General features: G+C 43.1%; 1 long non-coding RNA gene across 1 annotated transcript; it reads left to right on the forward strand.

Moving 5' to 3' along the window:
* Positions 1-590: 590 nt before the first annotated feature.
* Positions 591-12,647, forward strand: LOC127101685 (uncharacterized). The gene is made up of 2 exons (XR_007794692.1): positions 591-8,573; positions 10,835-12,647. It is a non-coding gene; the product is annotated as an uncharacterized LOC127101685 (long non-coding RNA).
* Positions 12,648-13,668: the final 1,021 nt, after the last annotated feature.

Raw genomic sequence — 13,668 nt, forward strand, 5'->3', positions numbered from 1 at the left:
ATATCCACAGTGACCCAATTGTTGCAGACCCCTCCAGGGATGATGAAATTGCCAGAATCCTTTGTATCTTCTTCTAAAACGGCAGCAGCCTCCTCATCTAGACCAGTGTGGATGAAACCTCCACTCTTGAATAACCCTTGCTTGTTGAAAGTACCAAAAGAAAAACCTATGCCAGCCCGGGACTCGTTGCCTTCTAACTCAATCATTTTTCTTAAACCAGTGGTTGCACCACGCTCAATGGCCAACTTTGCATCTTTGTAGGAAGCAAATGACGGAGTTCTCTTCTTAATAGGCTCAGATATAGATAAAGCTTGGAAAGGAGTTCCAATTTCAACCTCAGCATCTATATAAGAGAAGGAAGACAAATGGCTAACCAAGAGAGCCCTTTCTCCCCCTACCACCACCAGCTTCTTGTTTTTCACGAATTTCAAATTCTGGTGTAGGGTGGACGTCACGGCGCCTGCCTCGTGAATCCATGGTCTACCTAAGAGACAACTGTACAATGGGTGAATGTCCATAACCTGGAAGGTAATTTGGGAATCACTTGGTCCGATCTTGACTGGGAGATCAACTTCCCCAATCACGGTCTTACGAGACCCATCGAAAGCCTTCACAACTACCCCACTCTGCCTCATGGGAGGCCCTTGATATGATAGCTTTCAGAGAGTGGACTTTGGCAATACGTTCAATGATGACCCGATGTCCACCAGTATATTGGACATGGCGTCCTCTCTACAACCCATAGATATATGTAATGCCAAGTTGTGGTCTCTTCCCTCCTCAGGGAGATCAGAGTCACAAAAGCTCAGGTTGTTACAAGCAGTAATGTTTGCAATAATGCTATCGAATTGCTCCAAAGTGACATCGTGATCCACATATGCCACATCCAACACCTTCTGCAGAGCCTCTCGGTGTGGTTCTGAATTTAAGAGTAAGGATAACACAGATATTTTGGATGGCGTTTGTAGAAGTTGGTCTATAACATTGTACTCGCTCCTTTTGATGAGTCTCAGCATCTCATCACAGTCTTCTTTCACATTGCCACTCGGGCCAACAGAAGTAGGAGTTTTCAGTACGGAGGAGGGCTTAACAGCAAGTGCTGGATTCGGAGAATTCACAGCGTTCCCGATCGGGCGTTCAACAAAATCAGCATTAATTTGAGGCTTCGGCGGTGCTGAAAATACACGGCCACTACGGGTCAAACCGCTAACATCGGCAATATTCACAACAGAAGAAGAGGGCAAGGACACCTCTTTCCCATTCTCTACTACTACGGTGTTGTAGCGATAGGGAACTGCCTTTTCAGAGGAGTAAGGCACAGGACCAGCAGGCTTAATGATCAGAGCGGGAGAAGCCTTCTGCTTGCTACCATTGTACTTGATGATAACAGGCTCGGGTATCCGGAACACTGGGGAGATCACATTGACCTCAGGCTCATTTTCATCAACATTCCTGTTTTGAAGGATCTCAATGACTCCTTCGTCTAGCATTTCCTGAACATCCATGCGCACCTGGCAACAACCCAATCGGTTAACAGAGCAAACTCGGCATCTATCATGGTCATGCTCATAATGACTGTAGTTACATAACAAACGGTGTGTCTCAACCAGCGATTGTTGAATATGACTGACATATTTGACCTTGTATTTTCCAGGGCAACCCTGGACCATGTTGACAGATTTCCCATGTTCGGGCAATGGGTTCTTCTTCACATTAGGGCCTACGTCCTTAAAACATAGAATACCACACCTCACAAGGTCTTGAACCTTGGTCTTCAAAGGGTAACAATTCTCCACGTCGTGGCCGGGAGCACCAGAATGGTAAACACAATGTAACTCAGGCTTATACCACCACTGGGGGTTAGTAGGTATAGCCGGTGGGTCTCTCGGAGTAATCAGCTTCCTTTCTATCAAAGAGGGATATAACTCCGCGTACATCATAGGAATAGGATCGAAGGTGACCCTTTTCCTCTCGTAACTCGTGCTGGTTTGATTACTGTTTCGAGGCTGGTAGGCCTGCTGCTGCGGTCGGTGCTGTTGTTGCTGATATTGCGGATGTGGTTGCTGAGTGTTACTATGTTGTTGATACTGTTGATTGTCTCTGAAAACAGGTGCTATATGAGCCACCTGGTGCTGGTTACTGGCGGGACGCACAGTCTTCCTCCTCACAGTGGGTCTTCTTGGTTTCTCATGGGAGATCACAACATGTGCCTCTCCATCTTTCTTCTTTGCAAACTCCCCATAACGTTTGACAGAAGAGCCTTCTTCTCTGGTTAACCGTCCTTCACGGACCCCTTCTTCTAGACGCATCCCCATATTCACCATCTCGGTGAAATCAGAAGGAGCGCTAGCAATCATCCGCTCATAATAAAAGGAACTTAAAGTCTTCAAAAAGATCTTAGTCATCTCTTTCTCTTCCAGCGGAGGCACGATCTGTGCTGCCACCTCTCGCCACCTCTGGGCGTACTCCTTAAATGTTTCTTTATCCTTATGGGACATGGCTCTCAATTGATCCCTATCGGGAGCCATATCCACGTTGTACTTGTACTGCTTGACGAAGGCTTCGCCGAGATCATTGAAGGATTGGATGTTCGCGCTGTCTAAACCCATGTACCAACGCAAAGCGGCACCGGACAGACTGTCCTGAAAGTAGTGGATGAGTAGTTGGTCATTATCGATTTGAGTTGACATCTTCCTGGCATACATGACCAGGTGGTTGAGAGGACAAGTATTTCCTTTGTACTTTTCAAAGTCGGGGACTTTGAATTTCACAGGGATCTTCACATTTGGAACCAAGCAGAGTTCGGCAGCAGACTTGCCGAAAAGATCCTTCCCTCTGAGGGTTTTCAATTCCTTGCGAAGCTCAAGAAATTGATCGTTCATAGCATCCATCTTCTCATAAACATCTGGACCCTCAGACGGCTCAGAATGATAGATGGTGTCGTCTACCCTGGGCAAAGTATGCACGACAGGAGGAGGAACGGCAAGGACCGGGCTAGATGCTGGCAGAGAAGCAAAGGCGGGGACAGGACCCTCAGGCATGAAATTGGGAGGCATGCCCCACGGGAACCCGGTTGGCATGGCTGTTGGAACAAAGTGTGCACTGGCAGCGGGCACAATAGAGGAGACAATCTCAGAGATAGCTATCTTCTGGGGAGGAGTTGAAGGTGTCAGAGAGGACTGGCTCTGGGCAGCCATGAATGACTCCATTAGGGCAGTCAATCTGGCCACTTCCTCTTTCAGCTCGCGGTTCTCTTGCTCTAAGTGATCCATCAGTCTTGAAATGTTGGCTCTAGTGTAGTACCGGTGAGTCAGCTTGTCTTCAAAATAAATGAAGGACACAGAGTTAGACCACAGGGCGAGGGACCGGAAACAAAACCTGTTTATGCATATGATGCATGCAATGCTTGTGCATATGATTTGTTTTTTATTTCAAAGAAACTTTAGAGTTTTATTTGCAAATTCTGGAAATATTAAGCATTTTATCACATATGGAAATATCTCATCAAATAATATCAGGGAAAAGAAGTGCAACATCGTCAATCATATACAAGAGAAAAGGAAAATAATCGTCTTATGGATCCTTAGAAACAATCATCTAAAGCTCGGGACACAAGAAGATAAGATGCGTGAAGCCTCTTCACCTCCCTCTCGTAGGCTGCCTCCATATCGGCCTTCTCTTTGGCGAGTCGATCATACCTCCTCTTCCAGAACTTAGAAGACTGAGGAAGTAGAGAAGTCCATACATCATCAGGGTCATCAATAACCTGATGCTCAAGAAACTCAATCAACGCATCCTTCTCCTTAATCTGCTGAAGCAACTCTTCACGTTCACGGATCCAGGCACGTGAACGGTCTTCGTCTCTCATCTCCTCTACTCCTCGATTAGGGAGGGTCGAAGGCCCAACCATAATCATTGGTGTAGGTCTTGGATACTCATAAGGCATGAGATACTCAGACGCCCTCTTCCTAACCCAAACAGTGTAAGGGTCCAAAGCGATGCAATTCTTAGGACCCAACTCTTTCCTTCCTTTCCTATGAATCTTGCGCCAAGCGCGGACCATCCTAGCTTTCAAGCCTTGGGGATCTTTACCATCCTGAAAGAATACACCCTCTAACAGAATGTTATTGGGTTTATCCTTCAAGGGGAACCCAAGCTGCCGACGTGCCAAAACAGGATTGTAGTTAATCCCACCACATGTACCAAGAAGAGGTACATTGGAGAATTCGCCACAAGAGTCAATAATCTGCACACCATCATACACATGGTTATACCAAGAGATATCATCATTAGTGAGAGACATAAGTCTCGTGGACCACCTTAGACATTCCTTGTTCTCCTTGAAAGCGTCTGTCTGAGGTAAGTGAGAAATAAACCACTTATACAACAGAGGCAAACAACACACAATGGCGCCACCACCCTTTGCGTTCCTCATATGCAAAGAGAAGTAGGTATCGCCCAACAGAGTCGGAACGACATTAAGAGTAGAGAAAACCCTAATAGCGTTCACATCCATAAACTTGTCGATGTTGGGGAATAACACTAACCCATAGATGAGAAGTACAAATATGGCCTCAAAGGCGTCCTCACTCATGGCCTTCCCATACATAGTAGCTTGAGCAATGAGGAACATAGAAGGGAGACCTTGAATTCCCCCTTTGGTAGTCATATGAGCATCAACCAGAGATTCATCTGTGTGTAACATGTCTGCTATCTCTTGAGAAGTGGGAACCCTTTCCAAGCCACTGAACGACAACTGATCCAGAACAGGTATACCCACAAGATAAGCATACTCCTCAAGTGTAGGCAAAAGCTGAAAATCCGGAAATGTGAAGCAACGGTACAAAGGATCGTAAAACTGCACCAATACACTCACCAATCCTTCATCCACCTGAGTAGTCAGAAGAGGAAGAAGGTTCCCAAAACGAGCCTTGAAACCCAAGGGATCTAATACATAAGATGTCAAATTCCTTAACTCTTTCAAGTCTGGTTGTCTGAAACTGTACTTCTTTGTATTCCTTCTTTGTCTTTCCATGTCTGAAAATTTTGCAAATAGACCTCTTAAGTTCCTTGAAAATTTTCTTATTATTTTGATGATATGAATGCAAATGGGTGCATGAATGCATGAATGCAACAATCACACTCAAGGATCAAGCAAAGCACACCAAACAAAGGTCATGGGATGGATCATGTTATCCTTAATATCAACCATCCATTTTGGTGGATTATGGTTTACACCTTATCAACACCCAAGTGTAGCACCTCAAATTTTCACCTCCCATTTGTATATACATTTTCATTTTAGGTCATTAACATTGCATTGTTCATTGCATAGTCCATCAAGTCATCAAGCAAGACTGGTTAGGAGATTCAACTGTGCAAGGCAACAGGAGCATTCTCCATGAGATCAAATCCCTAGGGTGATTCCCAAGAGTTCACATGATTCAAGGGTCATTTTGAAGTGGTTTGGCCAAGAATTGAAGGCTCAGAGCTCATCAGTCCATGTGCAAATCATCTAAAACCCTAAAAAGTCAACCGAAGTCAACTGTCAATTCAACTATGGATTTGGAGGTGGGAAATGGTTAGAGATGCCTCATTCATGTTCAAACAAGTCTCATTTGACATTTCAAACATCAACATTGAAGGATTTGAAGTCAGATCAAAACTTTCCCAAAATAGCAGGTGACCTGTAATTTGAATTTTCCAAAAATGGAAAGGTTTTGGACCAACTTCAACTCAAGATTAAATCATCAAGAAAGCTTCAAATGAAATTTTGTCCAACATGAAAGTTGAAGATCTTTCTCTCCCATTTCCAAAAAGTCCAAGATCATGAATTTCTCATGTGTGGTTGATGAGATATGGTTCAAACATGGCAAAGTGTGGTTTAGACTTCAAATGAGCATAACTTTCAAACCAAAACTCCAATTTGAGTGGTTCTTTTTGCACATTGATCCTTGTAACATGTATTTTCCAAGCATAAAATCATTTGGCATGAAATCTCATTTGCATGGCATTGGCTCATTCATGAAGATTTTGGGAAGAAATTTCATAAACTCATTTTGGTTGAATATATGCATACAATATCACTTCCAAAGCTTGCATGAACACATTTTAAGTGGATTTTGGCCTTGCACATGCACTGTTCACGTGCATGAGGGTGCATGGAGCATGAAATTTATTTTTTGCATTCACACCACAAAGTCCCTAATCTCATTTGCATTTGCTTAAACCATTGCCTAAACATGATTAGCATGGACTATATAGCCTTAATCATAACTGATTGCATCACAATTACCAATTCTAGATCTAGAATCACAAAAATCTCAAAAATTCTCTCTTACTTTTTTTGCAAAATCCTTCAAACACTAGCACTTTTCCTTGATTCATTCATCATCCTGAGCTATAATTGAGCACATTTGTACGTGGAAACAGAGGAAATTGTTGCATTCTTGTTCATGTTCAAGGTGTGAAGCATCCATGGAAGTTGAAGCTTGAGCTGGTTTGGTGTATCCTTGAACCTTGCATTCATCATCATTCACCTTAAGAAGCATATTGGAAGAGATTTGAGGCGTGGCAAAGCTTGGAAGCAAGGGATTCCAAATCTGCTCATCGAGAGGTTACATTTTCGACCTCTTCAATTTTGAAAATCATTATGCTAAATGTATAGATCTTTTATTGGTGGTAATTCTAGAACAAAAATGGAGTGATTTCATGCTGATTTGAGTTAGATCCATGCATTTAAAGTTTTGGTGATGATTTTTATTTCTTTCGATTTGCGCATGTTTGTTTGTTTCTTGATGATTTGTTTGCAGATTTGTGATGTATGAAGCAAGACCTACATGATGCTATGATCATTTTTGATTTCTGGACGATTTGATTTTTTTTGGAAAATTGGGATGAAGATCTTCATGATCTTCATCATGTTCATATGCATGTCCAGTTTTCCTGCGTATTTTCCTGCGGAACGCATGAGATTACCTGCGAAATTTGCCACGAGTTCATGTTGTTACCTGCAGATTTTTTGAATGCATGCTGGCGCGCGTTAGGGTTTAGGTGATGAAACGCAGTCGTTTTTGTCGGGTGCGCATGTAGTTTGAAATTGTACATGGCTCGAATCCTGGTGAGCGCATTTTCCACATTGCCTTGTGTTTTTCATCATTTCTTCATCATTTCATGTCTTGGCTTCACATTTCCATTTCAATTTTTCTCAACTTCATAAATTCACAATAAATTGAAAACTCATCCAAAAATTATGAGGTTTTTTGCATCATGATCCTTATCTTGTCTAGTTTTTTATGATCATTAAAATGCAAATTGTGCCTAGCCTGGAAATTATTTTGTCTAAGGATTTTAAACATGTATGCTTGCTTGACCTTGCCTTGCCATATCATTTGTGAAATGCTCATCTTTGATCCAATGCTTATGAAATTTTGCATGCTATAACTAGACACTTTACTTGACATTTTGGTGTTGATTTGGTATTTTTATCAATTACCATTTCTGTTTTATGATCATGCTAAGTTGGTGTGACAATTTGTGTCATACCTTGTGATGTTCAATTTGAATGATGTGTTAGCCATGCCAAATGATCTCTAATTGCCTTGATTTTTTGTATGATGCATATTATGGATGTTGTGAATGAGCATGAATTTTTTTGGAATTATTTGATTCATTCCTGATTTAATTGAGATTTTTCATTCTGGTTGGTCATATTTGAGTTTTAAAATTGCCTTGAACTTCATTTGATCATGAAATGCTTGTTCCTTATCCAATGCTTCTGAATTTTTGCATACTATTTCTAGACATGTTGAGTGTTGTTTTGGCTTTGGTTTGAGGTTTTTACCATGATCCATCCCTGTTTTATGCCTATGCTAACTTGGTGTGACAATTTGTGTCACACATGTGCTTGTTGTGATTATCTTGACTTATGATATGTGATTGCCATGCCTATTGATGTCCAATGCCTCTAAGTTTTTGTGTGATGATCATGTTGTATGTCCTGTTTACTCATGAATTTTGCCAAGATTAGTTGAATCATTTTTAATTTAATGTGCATTTATTTCTTCTGATGTCACAATGTGATCACAATTTGCATACCTTGTCATGTTTGGTTCATGAAATGCTTTTGGTTAATGATATTGATATGGGAACTTTTGGATTGTGTTCTTGATTGATTGAAGTGGATTCATGTTAAATTTCATGTTCTGTTTTGAATGTTTGACCTACTTTTGACCCTAGGCTTTGACCTAGTGGTTTGGACTCACTGTTTGGATTATGGATTTCAGGTTAAGAAGCACATTGCCATGGTTGGATTGGTCCACTCATTTGAGTTGATTAATTGGTTGATGTTGGCTAACCTTGAGTTGTTTTGTAGGCTTTGAGACCAAGTGGCTTAATAGCTTGTGCCTTTCACATTGATGCTTAATGCCTTATCTGTCTGATTGTGTGATTGACTGTTGTCTGTCTGTTTGTTTGACTTGTAAACTGATTGGTTTAGATTTTTTTCAGGTACCTAAGTTGCTTTGAGTTCTTTTGAACTTGCTTTTGATTTGCTTGGTTGCTTAACCATTGAGGTATAACTCTCTGACTTCATGTAGTCTAGAAGACCTGTCCTGTTATGTGGGCAGGCACCTGTCTGAAGCCCTCCTTAAGAGGCCATGTCTTTGTTTGTTTAATGTTGTACCAAGCAGGTTAAGTCCTCTTAAGAGGCAATTGGCAGATAAAAGAGATGTGTAACCCATCTCCTGCTATTCAGTCGAGTCATTCATCTTGCTCACACCACTGTGTTGATGCACTTTGAATCAAAACCCAAGATCCATGTTGTGTCAGTCTTGTGGAGAAGAGTTCCTACTTTCTGAACCCCCGCACTTTCATTTGTCTGAAGCTCTCCGAGGCCAGGGATAAGAGCTGTGAGGTCTTACCCTCACTTCCCATTTCATCTGCTTCACCCTAACTCTCAATGTTAGGGTTAAGAGCTAATCATACCCCATTCCAGTGGCTTGTTTGTTGAGGTTGACATGACCCCTTGACTAAAGCCTAGCCTTGTATGAGCCCATCTGTTTGCATATAGTGTGTGTGCTTGCTTTTGTGCTTGTATGATTTTGCCTGTGCTGTTTAGAATAGCTTGCTCCCTGTGCAAGTTAGATAGAAACCTTAACTTAGGGATCGTATGCATGACAAATTCTAGGCTCGAGTCGTAGTCTCCCTAGTAGTTCGTGTATCCCTTTGTATTTGGTTAGGCTAGTCTTTTTTCCCTGTGTAGGGGAACTACGTCGCCCTGATCCTCATACCAGATGAGGTACGTAGGCAGGAGATGAGTTGATCTCTCCGGGCACTTTCTTTTCTTTTTTGTGTGTGTTTGTTATCATTTTCTGGTTGGAGTCTGATGTAAGTCCAGCGATTGGCATTCGGTTTCCAGTTTGTGTGTGTCTTTGTCTGGAGTCTGACATAAGTCCAGCGATTGGCAGTTGGTTTCCTGTGTGTGTTTGTTGGTTCGGAGTCTGATGTAAGTCCAGCGATTGGCATTCGGTTTCCATGTTTGCCCGTTTGTGTGGAGTCTGACGTAAGTCCAGCGATTGGCAGTCGGTTTCCTGTTTGTGTTTTGTTTGGCGTGCGTTAGCCGAGCTACGAGTGCTCTGATTCTTCTCCGGTTAGAGAAGATACGTATGCATAGGATGCGACATCCTAGCGAGCACGTTTCCCCTTGTCCCGAACTACGTCGACTCTGATGTCTGTGCCTGACAGACTACGTATGCCCAGGATGCGATATCCTGCCGAGTTAGTTTCTTTTGTCTTTCCTGTGTCTCTTTCCAGCCTTGTGTGTGCAGTTTGTGATCAGTTTTTAGCAACCTTATCCTTTCTTTTGTGCGTGGATCCCGTCGAGTATGACGGATGCGTAGGGGTGCTAATACCTTCCCTTTGCATAACCGACTCCCGATCCCATCAATCTCTGGTCGCGAGACCATGTCTTTTCCAGGTTTACTTCGAGCGTTTCCTTTCCCTCTTTTGGGATAAATAACGCACGGTGGCGGCTCTGTTGTTTTCGTTTTCCCGCCGGTTTTTCGCGTAATGCGACAGCTGGCGACTCTGCTAGGGACTAGAGAAGTTGACCTCTTGCTGGTCCATCTTCCCTAAGCGAGTCTCTCCTAGCGCTCTCTAGGATAAGGTTTGGTTGCTTTTTCTATTTCATTTATTGCATTTATTTGTTTATATTTGCATTTATTGTTTGCATTTATGTTTGCATTCATCATTTATTCATATGTGCTGGCTGTGTTGTCTCTCTGTTGGGGTGGGAGTTACATGAGGTAAAAGGCCCAATACCCAGGCTATGAGTGAAATCTAGGACACCTAGGAATAGAGTGATTCATGGGAAGCGGGTGGTATTGCGCCACTTAGCGGAACTTGATATCACGAGCAGTTCAGACTCTGATGGGGTATTATCGTTACATACTTCGGGTGTGTATATGATGATATTCTATGAAAGGGTTATTTATGCTGCGTTTCTCTTGACCTTACCCTGGCCTAGATGACACCCGTGAGTGGGGAGGGAATGATCATTATTACAGGTAGAGTTGGTGACTTGTGGTCCTGTTGGTGACTTGGTTCTTCAGATATGGGTCTCAGATGATTTTGGGTCTCAGATGATTTGTGGTTCCGAGTTCAAGCCGAAGCTTTGATCCTGTGCTCCGAGATACATAGCCAGCCAGTCTTGTCTGCATCATTTGCATCATAGCATGTTTATTTTCAAAAAAAAAATAATGCAAAAAAAAAAGAAATGAAAAAAAAGAAAAAAGAGAAGAAAAAAGCTAATCTCTTCATGCATATCATTTCTCAGGTTCATTCAGGGGTCTATTCACTGCGAGAGATGGTAACTGGTCCAGAGTTGAAGCGGAAGACTTGTTCCTACAGTTTTCACCGTGAGCCAGTGACTTCTTTGATAGAGTTGAGCAACCTTGTGACCGGCGGTAATCAGAAAGTGTTTGCTGATCAGTATGGGGATTTGTTGACACTGTTGAAGACGGTGGTAGATCCAGTGTCGTTGCAGACTCTTCTACAGTTCTACGACCCAGAGTTCCGTTGCTTCACTTTCCAGGACTATCAGTTGGCGCCTACCCTTGAAGAGTACTCCATTCTGTTAAATGTCCCGATCCGATATCAGGTTCCTTTCTTGGATGTGCCTAAGGAGGTTGATTTCAGGGTTGTTGCCAGAGCTCTCCATTTGGGTATCAAGGAAGTCAGTGACATTTGGAAGTCGAGCGGTGATGTGGTAGGGTTGCCTTTGAAGTTCCTGTTGAGGATTGCTAGAGAGGAAGCAAAGAAGGGAAATTGGGAAACTTTTCATGCTCAGTTGGCTATCATGATTTATGGGATTGTCTTGTTCCCGAGTATGGCCAACTTTGTGGACTATGCTGCAGTCACTATCTTCATTGGAGGAAACCTGGTTCCTACTCTGTTAGCTGACACTTACTATGCTATTCATAGTAGGCATGGTAAGGGTGGAGCTATCAGATGCTGTCTCCCTCTACTACTCAGATGGTTCTTGTCTCTTCTGCCAGTCAGTGGACCTTTTGTGGATGCCCAGAGCACTCATAAGTGGACTCAGAGGGTTATGTCTCTTACCTCTTATGATATCAGATGGCAATCTTACCGGATGGATGTGCGTAATGTCATTATAAGCTGTGGAGAGTTTCATAATGTGCCACTTGTAGGGACTAAGGGTGGCATCAATTACAATCCGGTTCTTTCTCTTCGCTAGTTGGGGTTCGTGATGAATGGAAGACCACTTGATGCTGAGATAGCTGAAAGTGTGTATTTTGAGAAGCGGAGTGACCCTGATAGGTTGGAACAAGTAGGAAGAGCTTGGAAGACCATTGGTGTTAAGGATGGAGCTGTCCTAGGGAAGAAGTTTGCCATTGCTATGCCTGATTACACTGAATGGGTCAAGAAGAGAGTGGAGACTTTGTTGTTGCCCTATGACAGGATGAAGCCATTGCAAGCGCAACCACCTTTGATCCTTGCTGAGAGTGTACCTGCTGAGCAGTACAAGCAAGCCCTGATGGAGAATCGCCGGTTGAAGGAAAAGGAGCAAGATACCCAGATGGAGCTTTACAAAGCCAAAGCTGATAAGTTGAACTTGGCTCATCAACTCAGAGACATGCAGGGTGAAGGTGTTGCTAGACTGAAAAGCAAGAAGAGATCTTACGAGGAGATGGAGGCCTTGTTGAATGCAGAACACCGGGAATGCTTGAGGTTGCAGAGAGCTGAGGCCAGTTATCAGAAGAAGATAAGAGACTTGGAGAAGCAACTCAGAGACAAAGACATCCAGCTGAAGAAGGAAGTTAACTTGAGACATGCATCAGAGAGCCAACTTGGAGGAGAAGTTGTGGAGCTCAGAAGACAACTGAAGGAGAAGCTCACTCCTTTTCCAGAATGTTCAGAGTGTGACCTGTTGATAGACCAGTGTCAGTACCTGAAGACTCTCATTCCTGGAAGCCATTTGTCTTAGCTTGTATCTCTGTCGTGTATGTTGAGAATCACCTCCAGGCTTGTTGGATGGGATTCATAGTTGTACTCCGATTATTTGGATCTTTGTTGACATTGTTGTATGATCCTTGTTGCTCATATCTATAGATGAGATTGTTGATGTTTCACCTGGTGCTCACTATCTTGTGTGTGTTGCTTCTTTGTTTGTGCTGCAGGTTGCCATTTCTCGAAAGATGAATTAGGCTCTTTGAATGCCTAAGAAATGAACATATCATGTGCATCATACGCATCATACACATATCATTTTGCATAACAGGTGTTCTTGCTCGTGACTTCTCACTCTGGTTCCTGTGTCAGGCAGGATAGCTGATTAACGTCCGCACCGCTACGCAACCAGACTAAATCATCAGAGGAACATGGACCAGGTTCAAGCAAAATTGGCTGAGATGAGGGCTAACATGGCCCAATTTATGACAATGATGCAAGGGGTCGTTCAAGGGAAAGAGGAGTTGCGTGCCTTAGCCCAGAGACAGGAAGCCGTGATTCCGCCGTCCAACCGCGCTTCACCAGTGGGTGTCCCGGTTAATGATCATAATGTTGCTGCTGCTCCCGTCAATGATTACGCTGTAGGGGATGAATTGAGGGGTATTAGAATCAACGGACAACCTCTTGCTGTAGAGACTGTTAATGCCAGAGCTACCCGGACTCCGATTCGTCATCCTGCTCCGTTGGTAGACAGACAGGAGGACATGTTCACACTGCTCAGTGAGGATGATGAGGGTGTAAGAGTTGAGGAAAGAGATAGGAAAGTTGATGCCCTTGCTGAAAAAATCAGAGCTATGGAATGTCAGAACTCTCTAGGGTTTGATGTTACAAATATGGGGTTGGTGGAAGGTTTGAGGATCCCTTACAAATTCAAAGCACCCTCATTTGACAAATATAATGGTACTTCTTGCCCTCGCACCCATGTGCAGGCGTATTACAGAAAAATCTCTGCTTATACAGATGACGAAAAGATATGGATGTACTTCTTCCAGGATAGCTTGTCTGGGGCTTCCTTAGATTGGTACATGGAACTGAAGAGGGATTCTATCCGAAATTGGAGAGATTTGGGTGAGGCCTTCTTGAGGCAATACAAACATAATATGGACATGGCGCCGAGCCGGACTCAGTTGCAGAGTCTAT

Source organism: Lathyrus oleraceus, chromosome 7 (assembly GCF_024323335.1).
Source record: "Lathyrus oleraceus cultivar Zhongwan6 chromosome 7, CAAS_Psat_ZW6_1.0, whole genome shotgun sequence".
NCBI classification, from domain to species: domain Eukaryota; kingdom Viridiplantae; phylum Streptophyta; class Magnoliopsida; order Fabales; family Fabaceae; genus Lathyrus; species Lathyrus oleraceus.